This window comes from Spermophilus citellus, assembly GCF_964194105.1.
Source record: "Spermophilus citellus genome assembly, chromosome: 5".
Classification (NCBI taxonomy): domain Eukaryota; kingdom Metazoa; phylum Chordata; class Mammalia; order Rodentia; family Sciuridae; genus Spermophilus; species Spermophilus citellus.
The window spans coordinates 103,371,529-103,387,590 of NC_138186.1; positions in this window are offsets into that span (position 1 = coordinate 103,371,529).

The window sequence follows — 16,062 nt, forward strand, 5'->3', positions numbered from 1 at the left end:
AGCTAACCTTAGTGAAACCATTTAAGAAAGATAGAGTAAAGATTGATGTCAGTGCTGAAGTGTTCTTTTGGGGTTCACTTGATGTGAGACCAATCTTTGTTCTTTTTATTTATTTCAATTAATCAGTTCCTCCACTTTTTTTTCCCAGTTTGAGTCTTATTTTCAGGTACTTATGTCCAAAAGAATACCCTATCCATTCCTCAAGATTAGACTTAAAATGTATTTCTCTCTATAATGTTTTTCAAATCCTATAATGGTATTTTGATCTATTTTGTTCTCATTTATTGCTTTTAGCATATAATCTATTTTTTTAACTTTAAGTTATTTCGATTGCATTTTGTTTTCTCTAAATTTCATGTGTGTCTCATGTTATCCATTCCTTTTTTGATAGGTAGGAAGCATCTCTGTGATTGTACAACTAAGATAATGACTGATAATTACTTTCATTAACCATAGACATGCTTTTTACAATAATACTAATGATTAAAATTATGTCAGTAATGTACTAAATTAGCAAGTAAACCTTTTTTAGCAGGCATATATTTAGAAAATACACATTACATTTGAATCTACTAAAGTTTATTTTAGGAAATAGAAAAGTAATGGGAGAAGGAAAACTGCATCCTTTTAATAGGAAGAGTGAGATTATAGTTTTGAAATCTGCAAATTCTCAGAAGTTGATAGTTTATTTTAATAACATGGTCCCACATGTCAGCTATTGTTCTTTATAGTATGTATTAACTAATTGAAGTCTTAATATATACCATGACTTCAGCATAATTGTTATCATGGAAAAACTAAGGCACAGAGTGATTCAAATAAGGTAGCACAGAATTCATTACCCTAAGTTGCTGCTCTCAATCACTTCATTTGCTCTTACCAATCCTGGTACATTCTGCTTCTTCTGATTTATAATCTAATATGATAGTATTCCATAATTCTGTTTAATTTGTTCATTATAAATTTCCATTGCATTTGGTTTAATAAGTTTTCTCTGCTGTATGCACAACTTTGATGGTAGAATGACATTTTTAAGAGATAGAAAACAAGTTTTTATGTTAAAGAAAATATTTTTTATTGTATAGTTTAAGTTTTAAGTTTTGATGCATACAGAGGTATTTTGCAGTAAAGTTATTCTAATATAAAAATAAGTTCAAGAATGAAAATGGAACTCAGAGTAGTTCTAATCATAATAACTCACTATTTGGCTATTTTAACAGCTGGCAGAAACTGGAAATCCTTAGAAGAAACAAAAGGTTTTGTTCCTATTAAAAGAATCAACATTTCAGAAATCAGAGAAATTGAAATACTGAGTGACAGGAAAATTTTGGTAGTCTATATTTATCATGGATGTGAATTTATGTCTGTACAAACCAATGTTATTCTCTTGTTTATATCCCCAAAGTTGATTATATCCTCATAATATATACATATCATAGTGATGAAGAATATCTGAAAAATAGACTAAGACATGATCAGTGATTCTATATTGCCAAGTCTTGGCATGGTGTGGAGTTAATAGTAAGAATATTTAGCTTATTCATAGCTTTCCAGAACCTTGAACATAAGAGGAAATAACAGCAAGCTTGAGATTACAACTCTCTATTTATCTGCTAAACCACCACATCTGTCTTTTGATGTTGTGATTATATCATAGTCTTGTATCTGCTTTAACTACATAATCCCTTGCATTACTTGAAGAAACAGAAATAACTGTGTAATTATTTGGTTTAGAAAAGAAAGTCCTTATTGGAATTATATTAAGAAATTTAAATTTAAAGATGTGGACAAATATGATTACCTTTCATATAATTTATTATAAAGGAGGTAGTTAAATGGTGCCTAAAGAGACAAAAGAGTTATATTAACACAGATGAACAGACCAGCAAAGTGATTACAGAAAAGCTTACAGAGCAGGTGCAGTGCTGATACTGAATCAGTACTGAGCAGTAGGACTAATCACCAGTCTCCTTTATCTACCTAATTTAAGTCCAGGCTCTATCTCAAAGTCTGAGGGTGCTTTGGGGATATACCCAGCAGCTAAATAGAGTTTAGGACCAGGTGTGTGTGTGTGTGTGTGTGTGTGCGCACGTGTGTGTTCATGTGTGTGTGCGTGTGTGTTCATGTGTGTGCATGTTAAAAAACAGAATTATGAAAGGTGACCCTATAGTATTATATGATTCTGAAATATCCTGATTTTTTTAATCATATAGAAGTTTTGACATTGGAAATAAAACAAAAACCTGCTTTTCCTTAATGCCTCCTTGCTGTCTACATATGCCATGGGATTTTTTTTTTTTTTTTAAGGAAAGAGGCTGTCTGTAGAAAAATAGCATGATTCATTGACACAGGGACTATTTATTAATTCCTGAATGTAAATTAAACTTCTGCTGAGAAGGGAGATGATTTAGAGAAAGCTAGTTCACTGTGAACTTTGGGAAATAAAATCTTTAGCAGAAGGCTTATTTCACCCCTTACTGATTTCTTCTGGTCCTGGTCCTCTTTTCTGTCTGAAAGTGTAAAGCAAAGAAGATAAAGGGAAAAGTGCTTCTTTCTGAATGGGGAAGCCTCCCATCTCTTTTTGCAATAGTCAGTCCACAAAAAATATTCAAGAGACCATTCTCCCTAGAAATAATAAATAAATACTCCATGCATAATATTTTTACATTAAATACATATACTTCTCAATAAATATTGTTGAGTATGGATTTAAACTGACTATATTACTCAAAAGCACTAAACATACTTGAATTGACAAGTTTAGAACATTTTATTAATTTCTTAACCAGTGGAACTTGCTTCAGCATGCAGATTATAAAATGAATGTGTATATATGGGTCTTAGCCAAAATATTAATCAATAAAACACAACAGAGTACAATTTTCTTAATTACAAGCTGCACTAAACAGTATAGTAAAATTTAAGGTATAGACTTGATTAGTACTGTGTGATAAACGCATGGCCTTCAGTTGTCTTTTAAGGACCATATATATCAGTACTGCAGGGTAAATGGTTTTCTTGAAGGTTTTTTGTTTGTTTAGACAATAATACCAGAAATTTTACTTATTAGACATCACTTAAAGAAGAAATTTTTTTTCTTTCCATAAAATAATTACCATTGTTCTTTGTTAGATAATTTTGGCAGTGATGAGAAAGGATAGGTTGAAATTCACAGTGTGTCAGGGAGGCCTGTCTAGAAATTTTGAGAAGTTTTTGGAGGAGAGTGGATCAGTGCGTGGACCAAGGTGTAGACACTGAGTGCCACATGAATTGGTCTTCGATTAGAGAAAATTTCCTCAGGTGAATTATGTACCACTGGAATGCAGGACCATTTATCCCCTTGTGTCATTTTGGCAGACATGAGAAACTACTTTTCCCATAAGCTTTTCACGGAAATTCACATCTGTTTTACCTATTCTATAGTAAAGTATAACTATAATGTCAACACATTTACTGTATGAAATCCTTTACCTACCAGTCCTTCCTCTTTAAGAATTTAACCAAAGAAATAAATTAGAGAATTACAAGAGGGGCTGGGGATGTGGCTCAAGCGATAGCACGCTCGCCTGGCATGCGTGCAGCCCGGGTTCAATCCTCAGCACCACGTACCAACAAAGATGTTGTGTCCGCCGAGAACTAAAAAATAAATATTAAAAAAAAAAAATTCTCTCTCTCACTCTCTCTCCTCTCTCACTCTCTCTTTAAAAAAAAAAAAAAAGAGAATTACAAGAAAGAAAGGGGAAGCAAAAAGTGCATGGTGATAACCCCTATCACCTTATTTACTGGTTCTCTTCCAGTTGGTAGAATAAGGATAGCTCTTTCTCCAGTGTACCAATCATTTAATTACATATTATTTACTTATATGTGTGTCAAGTAAGGTCACCTAAAAAAAATGTAGAAAACATACTAAGATGGTCTCAGTGCGGTAATTAGAAATATGCTCAGAATCTGGATGTTTGATATAGGTGATACTGTTTGGTATAGGTATTTTAAAAGGTTATTATAAAATATAACTATTACAGAATTTCAGTATTACATGGTTGGGGGTTGAGATGTTGGAAAGCCCAACCCAAGAGTTTTCCACAACCTTGAAAAATTCCAAACTAGACAAATTGAAACTAATCACCACTGACCTAAGCTTTTCTCTCATGAGGATTTTGAAAAATGGAAAAACAGTCTTGATTGATTATCCCTAGACTGTTGTTTTTGTATTATGTGGAATTTTTCCAGCTATTGCAGATAACTATTACTTATGAAAGGCATTTGTAAGAGTATTGCTTTTCCCTAAGAAATGACATAAAACTGTCTTTTGTGATACCATATGATACATGCTTGAAAAACCAAACAAATAAAAATAATATAAGTTAGAGTTGACTTAAAATACAGTAACTCTGTCATGACTAGATGGAAACAAAACAATGATGACAATAATAACAGCTGAAATTTATTGAGCATTTGCATGATGATGGAAGATACTATTTTACAGGTTTTATAGATAATAACATATTTAATTCTCATGAAGTTCTTTGAGGTTAGTCCTACAACTATCTCTATATGACAGATGAGAAATCTGAGAGACAGTAAAATTGGCCTACTTAACAAGATAGTGTTTGAAACAAGATTTATTTCCAAGTACATTGGTTTAACATCAGGACTTCATTTGTGTTGGAGACTTCTCATAGTTTTTCTTCTTTTCATTCTTTTGTTAAATTTTAACTTAGCATATAAAAAGACTTTCAACCTATATTGATAAAAAATAAGGGTATAGAAAACATAATCCTATGCATTTAAACTCATATATATATATATATATATATATATATATATATATGTATTTGTATATGTTCATGTGTATACATACATATATAGGTGCATTGAAGTATAAAGGATGTTTATCATATTATTTTTATTTATTTATTTATTTTTTATTAGTTGCTCAAGAGAATACAATGATCTTGTCATATCATACATTTGATTTAAATAGGGTATGGATTCTCATTTTTCCACGTGTACAGATTGCAGGATCACATTGTTATACATCCATGTGTATACACACAGCAATACTAGTGTCAGTTGTATTCTGCTGCCCTCCCTATTCCCCTCTCCCCTCCCCTCCCCTCCCATCACTATTCTCTACCCATTCTACTGTGACACTTATCCATCTCTCTCTCTCTCTCTCTCTCTCTCTCTCTCTCTCTCTCTCTCTCTCTCTCTCTTTTCTTCCCTTCCCCCTCACACCATCGTATATGTATTTTGTGAATCCATGAGGGTCTCCTTCCATCTTCCATGCAATTCCCTTTCTTCCTCCCTTTTCCTCACACCTCTTTTCCTTGTTTCCTGGTAATCTTCTTCTCATACTCTTCCTTCCTACACTGTTTTGAGTCACCTGCCTTATATCAGAGAAGACATTCCGCATTTGTTTTTAGGGATTGGCTAACTTCGCTTAGCATAATCTCCTCTAATGCCATCCATTTCCCTGAAAATGCCATGATTTTGTTATTTTTTAATGCTGAGTAATATTCCATTGTGTATAAATGCCACATTTTTTTTATCCATTCATCTGTTGAAGGGCATCTTGGTTGGTTCCACAGTCTAGCTATTGTGAATTGTGTTGCTATGAACATTGATGTAGCTATGTCCCTGTAGTATGCTCTTTTTAGGTCTTTTTGGTATAGTCCGAGAAGGGGGATAGCTTGGTCAAATGGTGGTTCCATTCCCGGCTTTCCAAGGAATCTCCATACTGCTTTCCAAATTGGCTGCACCAATTTGCAGTCCCACCAGCAATGTACAAGTGTACCTTTTTCCCACATCCTCGCCAGCACTTGTTATTGTTTGACTTCATAATGGTTGCCATTCTTACTGGAGTGAGATGGTATCTTAGAGTGGTTTTAATTTGCATTTTTCTGATTGCTAGAGATGGTGAGCATTTTTTCATGTACTTGTTGATTGATTGTGTATCCTCCTCTGTGAAGTGTCTGTTTAGATCTTTGGCCCACTTGTTGATTGGGTTATTTGGGGTTTTTTGTTTTTTAACTTTTTGAATTCTTCGTAAACTCTGGATATTAGGGCTCTATCTGAAGTGTGAGGGGTAAAAATTTGTTCCTAGGATGTAGGCTCCATATTTACCTCACTTATTATTTCTCTTGCTGAGAAAAAAAAAAAAAACTTTTTAGTTTGAATATATCCCATTTGTTGATTCTTGATTTTAACTCTTGTGCTATGGGTGTCCTATTAAGGAATTTGGAGCCCAAAGAGATGGAGATTAGGGCCAACTTTTTCTTCTATTAGATGCAGAGTCTCTGGTTTTATTCCTAGCTCCTTGATCCATTTTGAGTTAACTTTTGTGCATGGTGAGAGAAAGGGATTCAATTTCATTTTGTTGCATATAGATTTCTAGTTCTCCCAGCACCATTTGTTGAAGATGCTATCCTTTTTCCATTGAATGCTTTTAGCACCTTTGTCTAATATAAGGTAGTTGTAACCTATATTGATAAAAAAATAAAGGTATAGAAAATAAACATAATCCTATGCATTTAAACTCATATATGTGTGTGTATATATATATATATACACACACATATGTATTTGTATACGTTCATGTGTATACATACATATATATGTGCATTGAAGTATAAAGGATGTTTATCATATTATTGAAAGTTTATTTTTAGTGGAAGAGTTAGGGAATTATGATTTTGCTTATAACTGTGTGTATTATTGAAAAATTTTACCAAAATATTAATTTTTAATAAAAATTGTGTAAAAAATAAAATATGTACTTAATTGGAAATATTTGAAAAGCATTGTTTTGACATAGCAGATTTTTTTATTAATATGCATTTGTGGTGATATTAAGTACTTTGCAGCCTACATATATACCACCCACAAATACATACACTTAGTAAAATATTGGACTTGGACGATATGAAAATATTAGTAATTGTTATCTATTTGTGAAGTAGTTATGTAGTTTCAATTTTTTTTGATAAAAAGTACTATAATTTTTATTTTATGAATGATCTATTATTTTGTAATTAACAGTAAGAATTAAAATAGCCAAAGTACAGGAAAATGAGGAAAGAAGGAAAAACAGAGAGAGTTTGGAAGCATGGTAAGTAGAATGAAAAGCTCTGGGTGAAAATCTTAGTTCTGCTTTCATCACTTCCAGCTGTCACCTCACCTACCCAAATCTCATGTACATTTTTTTTTACTAAAGCATATATAACAATAATGCTATTATTACTATGAGATAAACTTCATATGATCAATGTATAGATCATGTATGAGTTTATGTTAAATTTGTCTATGAAAATGTATTTAAATCCTACAAATGTGCTTCTTTTTGATCAATAGCTCAAGATAAACATTTGTCACAGTATTGTTTTTCCCAAGAAAGAAAATAAAACACTTTTTCATAGTACAAAAGAAAAAGTAGTTCCGATATAATATGAAAAAATTATACTCCTTCATGAACAAAATTCACTTATCCTCATAACAGTCCCATCCATTTAGGAGTCTTAGGCAAGAGGATTTCAATTTTGAGGACACCTGAGCAAATTTGTGAGAGCCTGTTTCAAAATAAAAAATAAAGAGAAGCAGGTTGGAGCTCAGTGGCAGAGCAACACTGTGTTCAATCACCAGCACTGTGGAATGAATGAATGAATGATTGAATGAATGAATGCACGCATGCAAATAGATTTCCACACTCAAGACAAATACATTTTATCTAGATACATGTAAGCCTTTTTTCCCCATCATTTTTTGCAATATTTTAATGGAAATTTGCCATCAAAATATTCAGAAAAATCTTCATAATTATTTACTACTAGTATTTTAGAACAAAAAATCTAAAATTTTAATCTTAATGAATCATAAGAAACATTAATTTACCTAGCTTCAGCGTTCATGTGTATAAAATTAGGTATTATTGCTGTCCTGAAGCTTTAAGTGAGATTATATATGCTGAAAGTTAGTTGACTGTTTCATGCATATGTACCTGCTCATTACATGCCAATTCCCTTCTAATTTTCATCTACATAGGATGAGTTCACAGTTGGAGAAGATCAGGGAAATAAATTACTCTGTCATATCATTCATATACATAATTTTTAAGGTAAAATTATTTTATATGTGTGAGTCATCAATCTTATACTTTTTCTTCAGGAAAAGTTTAAAAAATAGTTTAAAGTTAAAATCAAATAAGAATATACAAAACAATCATCCCCAAGCATTAAGGCTTATTAAAACTAGGGCTTGTCTAGGCATCTCTGGAGATTTGGGAATTGAGCATAGTTTTATCCTTTTCTCTATTAACTTTCTCTATTATCTAGTTCTCCACTATTTGACCCAGGGACTCTTAATTCTTATTTCAGTTTTCTCAACTTTTAAGTGGAGAATAATTATGGCACCTGTCTTACCCTCTAGAAAATCATTTGTGAGGAGCAAGATGAGAACGAATGAAATTAAAGAATATTAAAGAGCTGACATTGTTGAAATAAATAAGTTAGAATCATTCTGTTAAGTGGTACATTGAGAGAATAGGTCTGCTTTGCATGAAATAATTCAGGATTTTAAAAACTGAAGTAGAGATTGTTACATGCATTACAAAAACTGATGATTGCCTCATTCTCTAGGCATATTGTTAAAAAACAAAACAAACAAACAAACAAAAAAAACCAAAAAGTTTGTCCTAGGTCTTCCTTTAAGTGTGACTTTGTGAATAAGCAGTACCTACCATATTATGTGCAGAATGATGTATTTGATCCTGAGGACTTTCTCATTAAATACATCCCATGTAGGCTCCTCTAGGCTTTTTTTTTAATTTTTTAAAAAATGTTTCCCTTCCCCTTCAGAGTTTTGGAATCTAAAGTAATTCCAAAGTTCCCTGGATATTTCTTTTTAGAGATAACAAACTCTCTGCATGAATCCATGAATGACTACTTGTGAGATATGTATCATTAACATGTAAATTTGCCTAATATTATTTGAGGAAGAAAGAATATGATTTTACATGCAAATCATGATACAGATATGGTTCATTTTGTTAGTACAGTCAGAATAGACCTAAACAATATAGAAATTACTGGTGTTAAGAAGGAAAATCTAATTTTATAAATTTCAAAATTCAATTAATTCCTAAGGGAAACCTGAAAATTAAAACCATTTGCTGAAATTGAAACTAACAGGTTATTGCTGCCAATAATAAAGTCATAGAAATATTTCTTAGTATTTTTGTGTGAAAATTATGGATTCAAGTTATAATGTTCATAACATTTTACAATATTGTTGTGAATTTCTTTTTTCATATTTCATGGAAGATGATCATTATACCACCAGGTTTATAGTTAGTATTCATTAAGTAGTAGCTTACTAAGAATGTGAATCATTTTTCAATCCTTTAAATAAGATACTAACAATAATTTGTTATAACTAATAATCACTAAGTGCTTTGTATATTCTTGAAATTTTACATTTAAATCACATAAGAACTATTGGAGAAAATGCAATTATTACTTTCATTTCACAAATAAGGAAATTAGTGCCCATGAAGTTAAGTAACTTTTCCTAGTTACTTATTGTTCAAGATAAACAAGGTTATACTGCAACAGATTTACAAATTACAGGACATTAACAAAACAAAATTAATTTCTCACTTAGATTATGTATTAGAATACTAAACCTATGTGTTAGTACCTTCACAGGTGTAGAAATTTACAGTTGCTGCTCATGGTCTAAAGCCAAAGGGATCGCCATTTTGACACCTGCTTTGTCTGTCACTTTGTCCAAAGGAAACAAACATGACAATTATGCACTTTGTCCTCTAGTTTCTTCCCAAAGTGATATTCATTGATTTGCTCACATTTCTTGGTCAGAGCATGTCACAGGATCACACCAACTTTCAAAGAGGAAAGTGCCATCTTACCAAATGCCAAGAAGCAAGAAGTGAATTCTTGTGAAAAGTTTTAATATCTAAAAGAACATTTAGCAAGTGATGAGGAAAGAATGTAAATTCAGGCATTTGGTTTCAAAGTTAGTTTTATTGTTGTTATTGTTTGTTTGATGCCGCAGTCCAGCTGCAGCAAAATAACGCGGGGGGGGGGGGGTGACGAGCAACTTGTGTACATTGATACAGCAGGAGTGGGAGCCGTTTATTGTAGGACAGGAGGGGTATATATACATTCCACACAGCTTATCTTAATTAAGAGAAACTAGATATAGCAGTCAACCAATAAGGAATCTCCACACTTAATGGCTTGCTGGCGTTACTTCACAAACCACTCCCTCTGGCAAAATGCCAGGCGCCATCTAGACTTGTTTACAGACCCTAACAGTTTGTTTTAATCTACTGTCTAAATAAAAGTTTTAGGGTGCAGAGGAATGAGATTTGAATTAACAGTGAGGACATTACTGCCTTCCTAATAGGAACTTGGTAATAGTAGAACCCAGGTACATCTATTGTTTCTGTCAAATATCTTCTAAATGTACAGTTTAAAGGTGGGGTATTTTTCCCCCCTCAATGAACCCTTCTACTGTTGGTTATGTAGTGTTATTTCTGAATCTGGCTGTGAAAACCTAGTTCAAATCCATATATTTCTTTCAGTTGGATCAGCAATAAGGGCACTTTATGTTTGCATAATGCTATGTGATCCATGGTAATTTTTCACATTCTCACCTTCAAACATATTCTTAAGATTTGAAAGTTTGGTGGAAAGTAATTCATAGACTATGATCATAAAATTGTTCACCAATGTTCACACTGTGCTGCATGACATTGCTTAATAAGAGATAAGTTATGGTTGCCAATTGTAGCTGAGACATGGAATTTAACTATCTTGTAATTCTAAAACATTTTTTTATTAAAATTTGCATTCTTCTATCATTTAATGGAATCTAAATTTAACATAAAATAAAATAGAAACGAAGAAAATATGTTGTGTCTGTTTAAATATGGATGAATCTAAAAATTTATTTAAATTCAGTTTTATCTCCCTTATAAAAAACAAAAGTCAAAAAAATGAAGTAAAGTGATAGGATTTTGGGGGAAAAATTCAACAACGACAAATAATTCAAAAAAACAAATAAATTTTCCCAATATTTTTCTTGTATTACTTCTTTTAATATTGAATTTTGGGAGATATATTTATCTATTTCCCTACATCTATTAATCTACCTATCATTTATCTATTGAACCTATCATTGATACATTTTCAAGACATGTACATTATGAAAAAATATATAGAGAGAATATAGTATGTATCTTCTGTGTACAAGTCTTTTATTAAATACATCATTGCCAATGTTTTCTCCAATTCTGTTCTATATCTTTTAATTCTCTTAATAGTGCTTCTCAAAACTAGCTTTTAATTTTGATGAAGTCTATTTTATTGCTGAATATTTTCCATGCTTTTTTCATTTATGCATGACTCTTTTGATGTCATATCCAAGAACTCTCTTTGACCCAAGTCTCATGCTATTTTCCATAATTTTTAAACTTTTATGTTTTACTTTTAAGTCTGATTAATTTTAAAATTTTATTTGGTACAACGTATGGACAGAAAATGATGTATGCATGAATCATTAGTCTACTTTCAGTTTCTACTCAGCTCTTAATAATACCTAGAAGAATATTTGAATTTTATATTGATCTTGCACTTCTGCATAACTTTCTCATCTCCCTTACTCTCTTTTGTGCACTCCAGCCACATAGGGTCCTTCTTGAACTTTAGGACTGTAAGTTTTCCCTTCCTCAACTCAGGGGTCCACCAGCATCATCTGGTTTCTTCTCTCTGGAATAAATACACATACACACTCACACACACACACACACACACACACACACACACACAGAGAGAGAGAGAGAGAGAGAGAGAGAGAAATACATACATATATGAGAAAATACAAATGTGAATTCTATACTAATGACAATTGGATTATATGTATGTAAGACTGAATCAAGGCTATTATTAATTATTTATATTATTATTTTTAGATAGTCTATGGATTTGGTGACATTAGATGTTCTTGAAGGATGGTACTGAAACATGGAAAATATTTTGAAAGCTTTTGTAAGGAAAATGATCAGACAGTAAACACTTGTTTCAAATCATAGTGAAGGACTATCTGGAAGTATAGCCCAAGCAGTAAGTACATATTGGTGCAGGAAAGCATAGCACTCCAACAAAGAGACCTCCAGATATAGGAAATAAAGCACTTAACAGATTAACTATGAACTTTAATTTATTCCAAGGTAATATATAATTTATTAGGATATCTGGGAAAGAATTAATGGTATATACCCAAAAGCTTAAGGAAAAAAATGGGGTAAATAGCAACTTTAGGGAAAATTTAAAAGTTGTACAGAAATTAAAATGTAATCTTTATGATTTAACCAGGCATAAGATTTACATAGTATAATGTGACATGAACACTGATTTAACAAAAAAGGTGAAATGCTATGAGTGAGGAGGCAGGAATGGATGCATGCAATGTGTACATTGTGTGAAAACACAGATTTATATTTTTTGGTAGAAAGTAGAGCATGTTCCAACCTTAAGAAAGAACATTGTGAGGGCTGAGAATATAACTCAGGGGTAGAGCACTGTGTAGCTAGTGTGAACACACAGCTTAGCCCTCAACACCCCTCCAAAAGGAAAAAAAAAATTAAAAAGTATGAGCAGTTTTTTTAAACATTTAGAGTTGTATAGTAAATTTTAGAAAAAAATTTAAATGGTTACCTTGATCCACTAAGAATAAGGGTGTTTAGTATTATAGAAAAACCAAACGAGAGAAGGATATTGATGGTGTAGGAATGACACTGAGTCATTTTCTGAATGAATCCTCAATAAACAATGCAAGGAACACAGTAATAGCATTCTATAGCATTCTACATTAAAGAGCAATACCATTTGCATTAATATTTAAAATAGGCAAATATTTTTATAAATATGTTGTTTTGATGTTCCTATGTCTGCTTAAAAATTGATTCTGTCATACTAATCAGATTTTTGTGGCCCATTTTATTCAAAATATGATTATTCAATATTTTTTTTCAAAGAACTCCAAACCCTGTGACATAAATTTTCAAAACCAGCAGTATGGAGGCAACAGCTGGCCTGGCCAAATTTCTTGGCCTAGTTGTAAGCCTGAGTCTGATAGGGATTAATATCAGAAAAGATGACCTACTTTGAATCTCTAAGTAGGAAGACTTTGTTAAATCAAAAAGGACCCTGAAGGATAGAATGGGTGTGAAGAGTATTTTTGTTTCAGTTTCTACTTCTTCAGTAGACTATTCGGAAATATTAATTATGTGTATGTTAGACTGAATCAAGGCTAACTATGTTAGCCTCCTGACATCAGCTTATTGTATGGACTCACTGCAGACTTATTTCATAATATGTGTTAAAACAAGCATCAGATAAAATTAGCCTTTTTCCCCCTATATTTTCTTTTTTATTTTTTAAATATTTTTTTAGTTGTAGATGGACACAATACCTTTATTTTATTTATTTATTTCTATGTGGTGCTGAGGATGGAATCCAGGGCTTCACATGTGCTAGGCAAGTAGTCTTCTACAAAGCCACAACCCCAGTCCCCTATATTTTCTTTATGTTAGTAATCTTTTTCAAGTTTGTTTGCTGTGAATATGTATTGCTACGAAGGATTCAGTATTGTAAAAGAAATTAAATTTTTCTGAGGAAAATTTATTATCTGAACTCAGAGAAAAAAACACAGAGAAAGATAACAATGAAAATTTCAAACTACATATTTTAAAATATTTGGTATATCAAGAATTCCTCAAGGACAGTGACTCTGCTTTTTTAACTTGTGTTTCTATCATGCTTGATGTAATGTCCAGGATACACTCAATATTAAGTGAATTTTTATTTCATTGAGTTGATACTGGTTAGAAATCTTTTAAAGGGACATTGTATTTTCCCTGACTCCAAGGCTGTCTTTATGAATATGCAGTTTATTCATAATATTGTACCATAAAGGTCACCATGACAGGGCAGTAGAGAAAATATGAATATAGGGACTTGAAGATGAGTTGATTCATTTCACAAAGGTAAACACCAAATGCTGCATAACTGTCTGCTTTTAATTAGCTTGTCAAAAGATTTTGACAAAGACCTCCAGTGGATTACTGAACAAACCTGGATGCAGATTACTTCTATTGAATCATTTATTGTCTTTCATAGCTTTTAATAGAATTGATCTAATCAGGCTCATTCTATTCTCTTATCAATTTTACACTCTTTTTTTGTTTGCATTTGTAACTATATGGTTTCCTAGAGATAATTTCACTTCCTCCATGTTTGTTAAAGCTGCTCTCTGCTTGAACACATACTTTAGATCTATTCTGATATTTTTATTTGGGACTGAGTATGATATTTCTAATAATGTTTATACATTCAGCTTTTTCTCTATATTTTTGATAAAAATTTTTAATAGCTCTCATCTCCTTCTTCCATTTTCTATTATGAAAATATGGCCTTTTAAAAAACTCAAGAAAATTGTGCCTTTAGTGTAATATTCAATTTCCTTGATCTTCTTTTTCACATAAATCTTTTTCATCTCACTCTTACTCATTACAAATAAGAATGAAATGCTTCTGAAATTAGCAAGTTATATACAGAATGAGATGATCTGATACAAATCAATTTTCATCTTCACAGTATTAAATGAATTAATTCATCAAACTAACTTGCAAGATAATGAAAGCAAAATGCAAGCAATGAAATTGAATGACCTTTAACAAGCCTCAAATGGAACTAAATGTCAAAGTCCTGAAAAGAAGTTTCCTCTGTTTATTTCCAGCAGCTACATGTTTCAGCCCAGATGCTATGATGGGGAGTTGCTAGGTGATTCTTATAACTTGGGCTTTATTTCTAGTAAAGGTTTACTATCCCTAGCAGGACCACATTGCATTTCTTATTTGAACGATTCCCCTTCAGAATTCTGCAAATGACTATATATTTGTTGAAAAATTAATTATTTTCTTAGATACTGCCTTTATTTTGTACAAATAAAATTGCATATCTAAGTCTATGTTGGTAATGATATGGACTATTGAATATTTTAAAAAGGTCCCCAAATTTATGGGTATTTTTGTGATCAAAAGTCAAACAGAGAAGACAAGCTGTTAAAGTGCCAAGTGAATCGATAACAGTTGTCCACATCAAGATGCAAAGTCTTAAAAGGTTTGAGTTCTCATTAATCATATCAAGAGGATAGGAACAAAACATAAATGAACATAGTGAAAAATATTCTAAAGAAATCTATATCGTCTGTGGTAAGAAAACTGAAGCTGCTTTCTTCATCAAACATGAAATTATGAATACTCTTTCAGCATACTATAATTGATTGCATGCTATGTAAGTGTGACTGCTAATTAATATATCCATTGATCTATTCTGATTTACATTAGAAAATGTATCTATAACTCTTAGGTTGTGCCTTATTTTCAATTATAAACAAGTGGGGAAAATTAATTAAATAAAGAAAATGAAAAGAAACCTAAGCTAAAGTTTTATAAAGTCATGATAATGTAAAATAAAGGAGTCTTATATGTTGTTGAGATGCATATAGAACTTTACAACTCCTGTAGATAGCATAGATCACCAAAGGAAACAAACTGTACCCATGTCTTCATCCTCAGTTCAGAGCACTGTCTAGGTGTTATGCATAAAACCAGAGGAACCACTACTTTTTGTTATAAAAGATGAAAAACATGAAGGACTAAGATTTGGTGCACTCGCTGCACACCAGAAACAAAATATCGTGCCTACCGTTCGACACAATGTTTAGTACCATTTGTTTTTGCCAGGGTCAAAAGCACCTTTCTTCATGCAGCTACATTGGATGAAAACAAAGTATGCCATTGGTGATAAACACTGAAACTACAGTGGGGGAACAGAAATTAGTTTTATCTTATCTACCTTACCAACTGAGTTTCAGGAACTCAATTATTTCATTATGTTGAAATGATAATAGGTTAAATGATAAGTGCTTTTAAACCCCACAGTAAACACTGATTAATAACAGTGTGGGTGGATGTAAGCA